We start from the raw sequence: 14,487 nt of genomic DNA on the forward strand, positions 1-14,487 counted from the left end.
TTAATTTTCATTTTTGAACTGAATAATATAACTCCACCTGTCAGGGATTAAAATGTGGGCATTTAGCATCTCAGTGGAACACAGTGAAGTATATATTGTAGGGTTTTATTGTATAAATCAGGGGACCCACATTCAAATGCCTTCAGTGATCAGGCAGTTTATATGAATGAGAGACGACACTAGCTTAGGCAATAGGGAAGAGGGAGGATTGTGGCAAACTGGAGAATAGATGCCGTAGCTCAATACATTTGATTCCAATTTTTTAAAACACACTGGTGGTCAAACTGAAGATGCAGCTAGAAACCATCTGTAAGTTTATGTTTTATATTATAAAAGTAATTAACTATGATATCTAAAACTGAAAAAGAGACAAAGGTAACTAAACACAGTACTATAAAATAATTATTATCAACCACTTGATAGATTTCTTTTCAGTTTGTTGGGTTTGGGGTTGTTTTTTTGTTTTTGTTTTTGTTTTGGTAGCATTGTTGTAGCCATAATTATTCAGTCAGGTGTCTTTCGACATTACTATTTCAAGATTGGACATCAAATTAATCTGAAGGATCACAGGCTATTAAGACTTAACAGGTCACCCATGGGAAATGTGTATATTTACAGTTATCAACACAGATTGACTGTCATGAGGTCATGTGCCATCATGTGCATGAATACATCCAACATGACAAACAGTTGGCACGTGGTGGGTACTTACTATCTGACAGATGATGAACAAACCTCTCAACTGGGGTCTGGCTCAGAACCAGAACTGTCGTCACTGAAGTGCAACACAAAATGGGTTCTCCTTCCCTCCCTTCTTTTCTTACTTAATTATTGAGATACAATTCACTTGCTATAAAATTCATCCTTTAATAATGTATTCTTCAGTGGTTTTTAGTACATTCACAGAATTGTTCAAACATCACCACTACCTAATTCCAAACATCTCATCACCCCAGATAGAAGCCTTAAACCCATTCCCCCCTCTGCCCAGCCCTGGGCACGACTATCTACTTTCTGAATCCATGGATTAGGAATGGAATTGTACAACATGTGGCCTTTTGTAGCTGTTTTCTGTTACTATTTTCAAGATCCATCTACATTGTAGCATATGTCAATACTTCATTTCTTTTTATGGCTAAAAAATATTCCATTGTATCTATACACCACATTTTGTTTATCCATTCACCTGTTGATGACATTTGGATTGTTTCTAGGTTTCTACCATTATGAATAATGCTGCTATAAACACTCATGCACATGTTTTTTTGTATGGATGTATGTCTTCAATTCACTCGCATATATACCTAGAGTGGACAAAATTATTTCTGTTTGGAATCAGAAGCTGTATTTGAGACCAGCCTAGGCAATATAGCAAGATGCTGTCTGGACAAAAACATTACAAAATTAGCTAGTGTGGTGGCGCACCTGTAGTCCCAGCTACTCGGGAGGCTGAGGCAGGAGGCTTGAGCCCAGGAGCTGGAGGTTGCAGTGAGCTGTGATGATGCCACTGCACTGCAGCTTGGGCAACAGAGTGAAACCCATCTCTTTAAAAAAAAAACAAAAAAACAAAAAAACATTGAGCCTTGCTCAGCTTAGGTTTCCGAATAACCATGAAGAACACAGGTATAATAAAGTAGTAAATCTTGTTTTCAGATTTTGGGGGTAGGCAGTCACCACAGCTATTCTAGCATGGCCTAATACTTAGGCCAGTTGCTGTAACCATGACCTTAACATTTCAGTTGCTCAGCACAATGAAAGTTTATTTCCTGCTTGAGTCACAGTCCCAAGCACAACCCAGTGTACACCTTCCTCACAGTGATTCAAGACTCTCCCATCTAGTAACTCCACCATTCCCTATAATTTCAGGGTCCTCCATTGGAGCCACTGCATCCCTCTGGCAAGCAAAGGATGGAAGAGGGTGGAGGTTCACGTAGGAGTTCCAGGGTCAGACCCAGAAGTGGTGCACATCACCTCTGCCCACATTCCATTGGTCATAACTTGGTCACATGATTTTATGTGGCAGCAAAGGAAGCTGGGAAATGTAGTCCAGCATGTGCCCAGGAGGCAAGAGCTGCAATCTGGGGGAATACAACCAGCCAATATATACAAGAAGGGGCATACGGTATTTTTAAAGTGGAAGATGAAGATGTTGCAGGCTGGATCAAAATTTAGATGACTTTCACATTTTCCTTTGAGAACAGATCCAGCTATAGATACATACACAGACATTCCACTTCTAGGTATTTACCCAAAAGAAAATAAAGCACAAGACCACACAAAGACTTGTGAGTGTTCATGGTATTTGTGGGTACAAAGCAAAAGCTGGATATTACCCAAATGTTCAACAACAGGTGAATGGATAAACAAATTGTGGTCTATCCACACAATAGAACATTACTCAGTGATAAAAAAAAAAAAAAAAAAGAATGAACTATTTATCTACACAGCAATTTGGATGAATCTTAAAATCATTATGCTGAGTGAAAGAAGCCAGACCAAAATAAAAAGTACATACTGTCTGACTCCACTTACAAAAAATTCTAGAAAACACAAACTAATCTACAGGCACAGAAAGCAGATCAGTGATTGCTTGGGAGTGTTAGGGCAGAGAGGGGTAGAGGGAGGGGTTCCAAACGGGGCATGAGAAAACTTTGGGAGGTGATGGAGATGTTCATTATCTTGATTGTGGTGGTAGTTTCACAGGCGTGTATACATGTTCAAATGTTAGTGAATCAATAAAACATTATTAAATAAAGTATCTTTAAATGGAAACTTACATAAAAACAAGGTTATGTATTGATTGGTTGATGAAAATATTGGAACCAGAGGCTCAAAGGAACCTAACCCTATATTTCCCCTAGAGGCAATGGTTCCATATTTGCTAATTCAGTGTTTGCAGTGACTTTTAGAACATAAATACCATAAGTAATGAAGATGGACCCTCATATACATACATATGCACACACACGCACACACACACACACACACCACATAGAGGGAGACAGTGCACAAGAGTGAGCAAATCTGGATTCAACCCTCCTGAATAAAAATTCTTCTTTTTTTTTTTTCTTTTCTGAGACAGGGTCTTGTGCTGTCACCCAGTCTAGAATGCAGTGGCATCATCATAGCTCACTGCAACCTCAAACTCCTGGGCTCAAGAAAACCTCCCACCTCAGCCTCCTAGAGTGCTAGGATTACAGGTGTGAGCCACCACGCCCACCCAACCCTCCTGAATAAAAATTCTACAATGACAGAGACTATATTCCCAGTGCCCAGAACAGGGCCTGGCATATGGTAGGTCCTCAGTAAGTATTTGTTTGATGAATGAATAACTAGTACCAACATGATAGGATTATTGTGAAAATTGATGAGATGATTCATGCAAAGCATTTAGCACAGGGCTTGGAACATAGTAACAGTTTAGTGTATGTCAGCTGATATTAACTAACACTCTTACAGCATTTAATAGGTGCTGGGTGCTGTTTTGCATATATTCATTCATTTACACTGCACAATAGCCCTTGACACTAGCACTCTCATGGTTCTCATCTTACAGATGAGGAAATGAGGCCTAGAGAAGTTGGTAAGGTGAGGAAGGATGTGAATTCAAGGAGTCAAGCTCCAAATTCCACAGGCTGAGACCCAGCCAATCCACTACCTCTCCATCAACCCCTATTAGCACTATTCCCCATGACCTCAACTTGTTAACTTGTTAGGCACTAGTTCCTGCTAGGACCACAGCCGCTTATTACAGCTAAGTCTGCAAGACTACTCAAACTTGGGGGCCCTGAGGGCAATTCTGAGAGTATTATGTAGAGTTCCTCATCTGGTGATATATTTACCAGTAAACTAAATAAAACCTGAATTAGCTGACTCCATTAATAATATGTACCTGGTGGAGGAAATATTTAAAGTAGTAAAATTATTCACCAGACGCTGTTCTAGCTGGAGGGAATACAGTGGTGAACAAGACAGGAAAGGAACCTGCCCTTGAGCTAACAGTCTAATTAATAAATGATGAGACAGGCATTTGACAGTTCAGACCTTTGGTTTCGAACTTCACCTAAACTACCATAAATAAAAGGGAATATATTGGCTTAAGGTTACTGAAAAGTCAAGATAGAGGTCTTGAACTATCCCTCAGTTCTGCTTCCCTCCCTGTAAGCTTCGTTCGGGCTCCCTGTGACAGTAAAAGGGTGACCGGCAGGTCCAGTTTTCAGTTTCCAAGTTCAAGAACAAATACGAATTAGAAAGGGCCCAGAAAATGTCTCATGGTGTCTCCTTGGCTCTGATTGGATCATATGCCCATCCCAGGACCAATCAGAGGCAGAGAAATCCACTGTTCTGATTGGCCAAGCATGGGGGTGGCTGCCAACTCACCGGAAGCACGTGGACTGGGCTCAGAAAAAAGAGTGGTTTCTCAAGAGAAAACCTATGTATTAATAGATGATTTACCAGAGGAAGAATGAATGGTTGCTGGTGGGAGAAACCACAGATTAATAAATCAAACTTACAGAGATTGGCCTGTAAATTCTAGCACTCAGGGAGGCTGAGGCCGGAGGATCCCTTGAGGTCAGGAGTTTGAGGTTGCAGTGAGCTGTGATGATGCCAGTGCTCTCTACTCAGGGCGACAGACGAGACCCTGTCTCAAAAAAAAAACCCAAAAAACATAAATGTACAGAGATGACTAAATCATCTCAGAAATAATACCAGCCACAACTTCAATTATTTAGTTATGACAGGAAAGTCCTCCTCACTGTATTAGCATATAAGGGTTAGCTTAACCTAGACTGTGAGCTAGAGAAGATTTCCTTAGGAGAATGACAGTTGAGCTGAGGCCCAAAGGACTGAGGACTAGAAAGGAAACAGGAGAGGACTGGGAGAGGAAAGGAACTCTTCAGACACTTGGAACTGAGGTGTAGAGACCCTCAGTTTGGAAAGACATCAGTGCTTTTCATAAAGTTATAACATAGATACAATAAAGCACACAGATCTTAAGTTACAGCTCAATGAACTTTTACATATGCACAAATCCATGAATCCAGCACCCAGACCAAGATATAGAAAGATTTGCAGAACTTCCAGAAGGTTCCACCTGCCCGTTCACAATCAATTGCCACCTCCCACACAAAGTAACCACTGTTTTGATTACTATCACTAGACTGGTTTGCATGCTTTTAAACTATCAACTTCATTGAGGTATACTTTATATATAATAAAATGCACCCATTCGACATGTGCAGTGTAATGCATTTTAGCAGATAGGTACATGTGTAATTACAATTCCAACCAAAATAGAAACATTTCCTTCACTCTGGGAAAGTTTCCTTGTGCCCCTTTGCACTCAGTCCCACTCCCACCTCCTGCCCCAGGCAAGTGCTGCTCTGCAGCTTAGTTTTGCCTGTTCAAAAGTTTCATACAAAACGAGCCTTACAGTGTGTACTCCCTTGTGTCCAGATCAGATTATTTCTCACCATATTATGCCTGTGAGAGTCATTCATGCTGTTGCATACAGGAATCATTTGTTATTTTTCATAGCTGCATAGCATTTCACTGTATGACTTTAGTTCTCCATTCAGCTTATTTCCTAAATCAGATAATTTTTTTTTTTTTTTTTGAGACAGAGTCTCATTCTGTTGCCCGGGCTACAGTGCTGTGGCATCAGCCTAGCTCACAGCAACCTCAAACTCCTGGGCTCAAGCAATCCTTCTGTCTCAGCCCCCCAAGTACCTGGGACTACAGGCATGTGCCACCATGCCCGGCTAATTTTTTCTATATATTTTAGTTGGCCAATTAATTTCTTTCTATTTTTAGTAGAGACAGGGTCTCCCTCTTGCTCAGGCTGGTCTCAAACTCCTGACCTTGAGCGATCTGCCCACCTTGGCCTCCCAGAGTGCTACCACACCCGGCCCTATTTCAGATAATTTTTGAGTAAAGATGCTATGGACATTTTTCTCTCATTTCTGTTGGATTTAAATCCAACAATAGAATTGCTGGGTCATAGGGGAGGTGTATGTTTAGATGTAGTAAATACTGCCAGTGTCCACCTAAATAGCAGAGAGGGGCCCTCTAAAAGAAAATGATATTTATTTCGGGAATAGGCACTGCGCTGGAAATAGGCATACCACAGTAACCTATGTGCATATTCAGGGAGGTAAAGGAAAACAAAGGTTTTAGAGGAAAATGAGGAGGATCACACAATTGTTTGGAGATAATGATCCTTGGCTACAAGGATCAATAACAAGGATGGCACCAGTGCAAGGTTGGACAGGCAGGTGCTGGGCAGATGTATTTTTGCAGAAGTATTTTTTTTTGTATAAGGTTACAAGGGCCTTTGTGCAAGGTTGTGGTTTTTTTCAGGGTCTTTATTTTAAATTTTATAAATATTTAATTAATTGATTTTATTTACATTGTTCTACCCCTTGATTATTTTTTAATTTTATAAATATTTAATTAATAAATTTTATTTACATTGTTGCAGGGTCTCTAGGGATAGTTTTTATCAAGCATTCACGCATAAGAACCCTCTCTTCATGGGCTCCCCTGGGCTCTATTTGTCAGATATTTTTGAAAACTGAAAAAGGGCTAGTGTGGTTGACATGGCTGAAGAAGAAGGAAGGGCCAGATCCCTCCCCAGACCCCCCCAACAACGAGCAATGAGAGTTACAGGAAGGATCTAAGTCAGAAACTGACATGGGCAAAAGTGCATTTTAGAAAGATGCACGGCTGTGGGTGACACCGCCCAGCACACACCAGCACGCTCCCGGGCCCTGCTCTCAGCAGTGGTGGGCTATGGCCTTCTGCCTTCCGCCTTTCTGCCTAACATACAGGCAGGAACGGAGGTACTGGGCAGATGAGGATGGAACATGTTTTGGCTACTTTTTTCGATTTGCACAACACTGTTTAAAGTGGCCCATAAGGCCAGAGACAGTACCTCATATCTACAGATATTCCATATCTGTAATCCCAGCATTTGGGGAGGTCAAGGCAGGAGGATTGCTTGAGAACAGAAGCTGCAGACCAGCCTGAGAAACACACAAAAAAAAAATTTAGGCCGGGCGCTGTGGCTCACGCCTGTAATCCTAGCTCTTGGGAGGCCGAGGCGGGCGGATTGCTCAAGGTCAGGAGTTCAAAACCAGCCTGAGCAAGAGCGAGACCCCGTCTCTACTATAAATAGAAAGAAAATTAATTGGCCAACTGATATATATAGAAAAAATTAGCCGGGCATGGTGGCGCATGCCTGTAGTCCCAGCTACTCGGGAGGCTGAGGCAGAAGGATCACTCAAGCCCAGGAGTTTGAGGTTGCTGTGAGCTAGGCTGACGCCACGGCACTCACTCTAGCCTGGGCAACAAAGTGAGACTCTGTCTCAAAAAAAAAAAAAAAAAAAAAAAAAAAAAAAAAAAAAAAAAATTTAGAGAAAAATGTTAAAAAGGTAAAAAGTACTGGGGGGAGGGGGGCAATGGGCATTTATTGAAACCTTAAAATCTGTACCCCCATAATATGCCGTCTCTATAGAGACCCCGTCTCTATAAAAGGTAGAAAAATTAGCTGGGCATGGTGGTGCGCACCTGCAGTCCCAGCGACTTCAGAGGCTGAGGCAGGAGGATCACTAGAGCCCAGGAATTAGAGGTTACAGTGGGCTATGATGACACCACGGCACTCCAGCCTAGGTGACAGAGTTAGATCCTGTCTCTAAAACTAATAATTTTTTTTTAAAGTCTGAACTAGGAAACAGCCTGAATGAACATCAAGGGAGAAGTGATAGGGTAAACTACAGCACGTTCATACATCAGAAAGCTCTACAATCGTTTAAAAGAATGAGGCAGGTATTATCTATTTTTAGAAAAGAAAAAGGTGGGTCTATATGTGCCAAACTGGAAAAATGATTATGGGGTATTATCACGTGAAATAAGCAAACTGCATACTCATATGTATGTCCTGTTTTCATTTTTAAAAATGTTTGTTTAGATATACACTCTGTACGTGCAGATAAATATGCATATTCTCAGGAAAAAAGGTCAGGAACAGCATGGCCCGAACCATCAACAGTAGTTACCTGGGGATTGCAATGAGGCGGGAGGCGTTTTGTCACAGTCGAATTATGGGAATGGCAGACCTGGATTTAATCATCCCACATGCAGGCCACTGCCCACGCCAGACCTTAGGGTCTTGTCTTGCTTCCTGGCATGAACAGCAACAGCTCACATTGTTCCCGAGGTTGGAAAGCCCTGCCCAGTGCCAGGGTCATTTCAGCTCCCAGCATTTCTGATTGTCTCAGAAGATCACAGGGCAAAGGACCGCAGCCCTCAGCACCCGGGGAACCATCTAGAACCAGAAGGGCTCATCTGGAAATGGAGGGAGGACTAATGAAGGAGTGGCAGATAAATTTCTCACATTCCCCCATGTGGCCCCTCCCCATTTTTCCAGTGACCCCCTCTGGAATGTTCTGAGATTCATTGGTTTCACACGTCCTCTACAGAGACATCCCATACAACCGAGCAACCAGCTGAGCACGTGCAAAGCTGAGCCATGTTGGTAATATCCCACCTTGAACTTGGTCCCCCTCCTTTCCCGCCTCACTTCCCTTCTTCCCTCCTGCAAGCTCCTCCAGTACTGCGCTCTCCAATGAGGCCGGAGCTCAGAAGCTTTGCCTCCAGCGCTGTTTTCTAGGGAACCCAAAGGCAACGGGTTACTTTTTACTTTTTTTATCGGCATATTATGGGCGTACAGATTTTAAGGTTTCAATAAATGCCCATTGCCCCCCTCCCCCCAGTACTTTTTACCTTTTTAACACTTTTCTCTAAATTTTTTTTTTTTTAATTAAGAGCCCAACCGTTAAGTGGATGAGAATCTCACAGCAGTCAGGCAGTGCCAGGTTCATGCAGCTGTAATGGAAAACCTGCATAGACCTGGCATTTGCAGGTGGGCAAATGCTGCTCTCTAGGAAGGAACTGACATTGAAATTCAGAGAATGTGCCCAGTGCGGTAAAATCCTGCTGCTGAGGTTTGATCTTCTTGTTTCCCGAGATGGACTTGGGGAGGCTGATCCTATCTGAGTGCCCTTGGTATAGGCAGGTGCTATCAAGCAGAAGTCAGAGCAGAACAGAACATGAGTCTTGAGTGACATTTCTGGTGTCTAAAGATGCAATGATGGCCGGGCAGGGTGGCTCATGCCTGTCATCCTAGCACTCTGGGAGCCCGAGGCGGGAGGATTGCTCGAGGTCAGGAGTTTGAAACCAGCCTGAGCAAGAGCGAGACCCCGTCTCTACTATAAATAGAAACAAATTAATTGGCCAACTAATATATATAGAAAAAATTAGCTGGGCATGGTGGCGCATGCCTGTAGTCCCAGCTAATCAGGAGGCTGAGGCAGCAGGATTGCTTGAGCCCAGGAGTCTGAGGTTGCTGTGAGCTAGGCTGATGCCATGGTACTCACTCTAGCCTGGGCAACAAAGCAAGACTCTGTCTCAAAAAAAAAAAAAAAAAAAAAAAAGATGCAATGATGACACCAAATGATCTGTTACCACTTCAGTTCTGTGACACTGGAGGAGGGAGAGGAGGAGGAGGGGGAGATGGAGCAGGAGAAATGAGAAGCCTCAACAGCACCCATGGAGTCAGGAGAGTGGCGTGGGTGGAGGAGTATTCGGGTGCGAGGCTGTTTCAGGTTGTCAGACCTTGGGATCCGGCCCGGAGGACAGCACAGGCAATGCAGAGCTGGGCTGGTGACTGCTCGGGTTCCTGGAAAATGGTGGGGCTTGTAAAAGCGTCCACTGGCAACAGCGCATGCCAGCTACATTCAGGTACCCTGAAGTCGCCGGTCTAGCCCCAGTGTGGTTTCTCAGGCCCCTGCGGCCTGATTTTCCAGGAAGCAGCGACTTCTCCTTCCACGGAATCACTGCTTCTCTCTGCCACACGCCTTGCCCAAGTGAGGAACCATCTGTCGTCTGCCCGCAGCTCTTCCTCCCACCCCCAACCGTGGTGGTCCCCGGCGCCCAGTCCTGACAGTCCTCTCCCTACGGTCCCCCCAAGAGCTTGTCCTTTCTCCAGATCTTCTATTTCTTTCGGTGGCATCAAATCTCTCTTCTTTTACCCATGGCTGAAGCAAGACTTGTGGTCATCTCAGACACGCTAATACTTTGCCACTCCTTCAAGCCCATAGCTTTTATTAAAACAAACAGAAAAACCTCTTTTGTATTGTGAAAATTTTTAAATATTACAGAGGAGGGAAAAATAGTATAACAAACCTCCAAGTACCCTTCATTCAGCTTCAACGATTAATAACAAAATGGCCAGTATATTTTCATCTATAATCCCAACCACCCCACCTTCTCAGTGCACTATTTTAAAGCAATTCCCAAACACTATATTATTTTATTCATAAATATTTCAGTAAGCCCATAGTCTTTAAATAGTTGTTCCATGTTACCAAGCAGACATGGGCATTAAGTCCATGATGTCATTGTTCTGAATGAAACAAATCAGTGGTAACAATCGCAGCAAACGTAAGCGTCCTGACAATAATGACAACAGCCACAGCTGACACTGGCATAGCTCTTACTCCGTGCGAGCCTGTGTTATAAACACTTTCCGTGTGTTTTTATTTTTTATTTTTTTTGAGACAGAGTCTCACTCTCTTGCCTAGGCTAGAGTGCCATGGCATCAGCCTAGCTCACAGCAACCTCAAACTCTGGGGCTCGAGCAATCCTCCTGCCTCAGCTTCCCTGGTAGCTGGGACTACAGGCATGTGCCACCGTGCCCGGCTAATTTTTTTTTTCTAATTTTAGTTGTTTGGCTAATTTCTTTCTATTTTTAGTAGAGACCGGGTCTTGCTCTTGCTCAGGCTGGTCTCCAACTCCTGAGCTCAAGCAATCCTCCCTCCTTGGCCTCCCAGAGTGCTAGGATTACAGGCATGAACCATCTCACCGGGCCTCACTTTCCATATTTTAACTCACTTAATCTCCACAAAAATCCTGGAGGGAGGTATGATTGAGATTCCCATTTTACCAATGAAAACACTGAGACAAAGAAAGATTCAACGATGTGTCTGAAGTCATACGACAGTCCTACCACTGCGAACGTGAACTTGGCTGCGTGGTCCATTTCTGGTTCCCTCTCCAACTCCTTTTCCCTCCCCTCCCCCACCCGCCCCGCCAGCACCACTGCCACCGCGGGCTCAGCCTGCTGACTCAGGAGCCAGCACAGCCCTGCTGCCCTGGGCCCCACACACGTGGCTGCGGCCTCTCTTCTTCTCTCTGCACCTCCACTCCCTCTCCCCCAGGAAGCCACTCCCGACTGTGTGACACAGTCTGGATTAGAGTTGGGTACAGCATTGACCCGTGCAGTTTGTCATTGTATACGGGTCACCTTTCTGCTCTGGGGGGAGAGTGAAACGATGGCTTTGGCCTGGCAACAGCTTATGTTCACCGTCTATCCTTCTGCGACATTTGCTTTTTTAAGCAGGTACGGGACGTCCTCGCTTAACGTCAGCAACAGGTTCCTGGAAAGTGCCACTTTTAAGCAAGTTTCTTCTTGTCTGAAGAAACCAATTTTACTATAGGCTAATTGACAGAAACAAGAGTTACTACCGCATGTTTCTGATCACAAAAATATCACCAAACTTCTAAATAAAGACCAAAAAAACACTTCTAATGTTAAACATTGAAATAAATGGGAGCTATCCATACATTTAAGAAAGAGTAAAACAAAGCTAGATATTTAATTTTTTTTAAACAGAGTCTCACTTTGTTGCCCAGGCTAGAGTGAGTGCCATGGCGTCTGCCTAGCTCACAGCAACCTCAAACTCCTGGGCTCAAGCGATCCTCCTGCCTCAGCCTCCCGAGTAGCTGGGACTACAGGCATGCACCTGGCCCAATGAAACCTCTTGATCCAACTACCAGTTTACAGAAAATACAGGTGACAGACAAACATGTTAAAGGACATCACAGTGATGAAATTAGCAAACTCCAGACTGGGATTTTTGTCTTCGCATTATGGGTGTTTCATCAACATAAATTTTGAGGCAAGGAAAAAAAAGAATGAAAAGAGAATGTAGCCAGGAGTGGTGGCTCACATCTGTAATCCTAGCACTCTGGGAGGCCGAGGCGGGCGGATTGGTCGAGGTCAGGAGTTCGAAACCAGCGTAATCAAGAGCGAGACCCCATCTCTACTATAAATAGAAACAAATTAATTGGCCAACTAATATATATAGAAAATATTAGCTGGGCATGGTGGCGCATGCCTATAGTCCCAGCTACTTGGGAGGCTGAGGCAGGAGGATCGCTTGAGCCCAGGAGTTTGAGGTTGCTGTGAGCTAGGCTGATGCCACGGCACTCACTCTAGCCTGGGCAACAAACCGAGACTCTGTCTCAAAAAAAAAAAGAAAAGATACCGTGTCTGGAACTCTTACAATTTAAGAGTGCTGGTTGGTACACCTGGTTTCCTTGACATGCCAATTTCTTGATTCTCTTCCCCTTTCTTAACCCTCTCTTGCTCTATCAGAAATTAGTTTATTTTTGGTTTTACCTTTCTTACTCTCTATTTCCCAAGAGAGCGGCAGTCCTGTCTCTCTGACACATTGCCAGATCCTGCAGGTTTAGCATACTACCTGGCACGTAGTAAGAGCTAAATATTTAGTGAATGAATGGATGGGTGACGATGTGGGTCTTATCTCGTCAGCTTCTATAGCTCTGAGCTCTAGGTTCACATGTCCAGCTGCCAACTGGACATTTACACCTACACCCATCTAGGACATGTCCCCTAGGTTTCAATGATAATAATAATTAGTAATAATAAACAACTGTTTTATAGTACTTTATGTGGCCAGAATACCTTGATTCATTTAATAACCACAATTACCCTCTGAACTCGGCACTACTATCATTCCATTTTACAGAGGGGAAAGCTGAGGCACCAAGAACTCACGTGACTCGTCCCACACCCGGTCAGTGAGTATGACAAATTAGAGCACAGAGAGGTGGCTCTGGATGCTTAACCACTAGGCTCAACTGCCTCTCCTACTTTGTCAACATTCTTATAAGCACTCAGATCACCATTTGGGGGAGTCACCTTGGACTCTTGCCCTCACAGTTCCCTCCTTAAAGTATTTTCCATCTCCCCCACCCTGCCACCTATCCTGAGGCACAGGATGCAGCTGGCCCTGTAGCTCCTTCGTCTTTGTCCCCTCCCAGTGGACTCTCGGTACATCTGTGCTGCCTGGAAGGAGCAAGTTGCCCCAGTTTGGCCATTTATTATCGCTTCTTTCATTGACCATGGGCACCCACCAGGTTCAATTCCCAGCTTTGTCCCTCTTAGCCGTGTGACAAAGTGACTTATTCTTCTGTAGGGGACTGAATGGTGAACCTCTACCCGCCTCCTCCCAAAAAATACATACCCTCATCATAATTCCTACAACCTGTAAACGTGACCTTATTTGAAAAAAGGGTCTTTACAGACATGATTAAATTAAGGATCTTGAGATGAGAGCATCTTTGATTACCTGGATGGGCCCCAAATCCAACGACACAAGTTCTCCAAAAGACACAAAGAGGGTCAGACGAGGCGGCTCACGCCTGTAATCCTAGCACTCCAGGAGGCCGAGGCAGGAGGATTGCTTGAGGTCAGGAATATTCAAGACCAGCCTGAGTAAGTGTGAGACCCAGTCTCTATAAAAAATAGAAAAAATTAGCTGAGTGTGGTGGCACAGGTCTGTAATCCCAGCTACTTGGGAGGCAGAGGCAGGAGGATCGCTAGTGTCCAGGAGTTCGAGGCTGTAGTTTGTACTCTAGCCCAGGTAATAGAGCAAAACCCTATCTTAAAAAAAAAAAAAAGACACAGAAGGCAGACACATAGGACAGTAGGAGAGCTGACGTGGGACAGGCAGATATTGGAGTGATGCAGCCACAAGCCATGGGACACCTGGAGCCACCAGAAACTGGAAGAGGCCAGGAGGGACCCTCCCCTAGGGCCCTTGGAGGGAATGTGCCAGTGCTGACACTTCGATTTTGGACTTCTGGCCTCTGGAAGAGAGAAAAAGTTTCTGTTGTTTTAAGCCACCAAGGTTGTGGCAGTTTATTACAGTAGCGACAGGCAATTAATCCACCTCCCCATGGCCCTGTCCTTGTCTCAGAAGGGAAATAATGACATGTCCACTTCGTTTGGCCTGCCGCGAGGATTTAAGTGGTTTAAAGTGCTTAGCACATGTCCCCAGCAAGGAAGAGGTGTTTAGGCACAAACTTAAGGCCGGACTGCACAGGTCTGACCCTGGACTTACCTCTACCGGCTGCCTGGCCTTAGAGGAGTTGTCTAATTGCTCTGTGCCTCAGTTTCCTCATTTGGAAAATATGGATGTTGTAAGGGAGACTTCTCAAACCTTTTGGTCTCAGGAACTCTTTCCACTCTTAAAAACGACTGAAAGAGCTTTCGTTAGATGGGTGGTATCTATTGATATCTACTGTAATTAGAAATTTAAACTGATGCTTTTAAGCTAG

The sequence above is a fragment of the Microcebus murinus genome, chromosome 22, assembly GCF_040939455.1.
Source record: "Microcebus murinus isolate Inina chromosome 22, M.murinus_Inina_mat1.0, whole genome shotgun sequence".
Lineage (NCBI taxonomy): Eukaryota > Metazoa > Chordata > Mammalia > Primates > Cheirogaleidae > Microcebus > Microcebus murinus.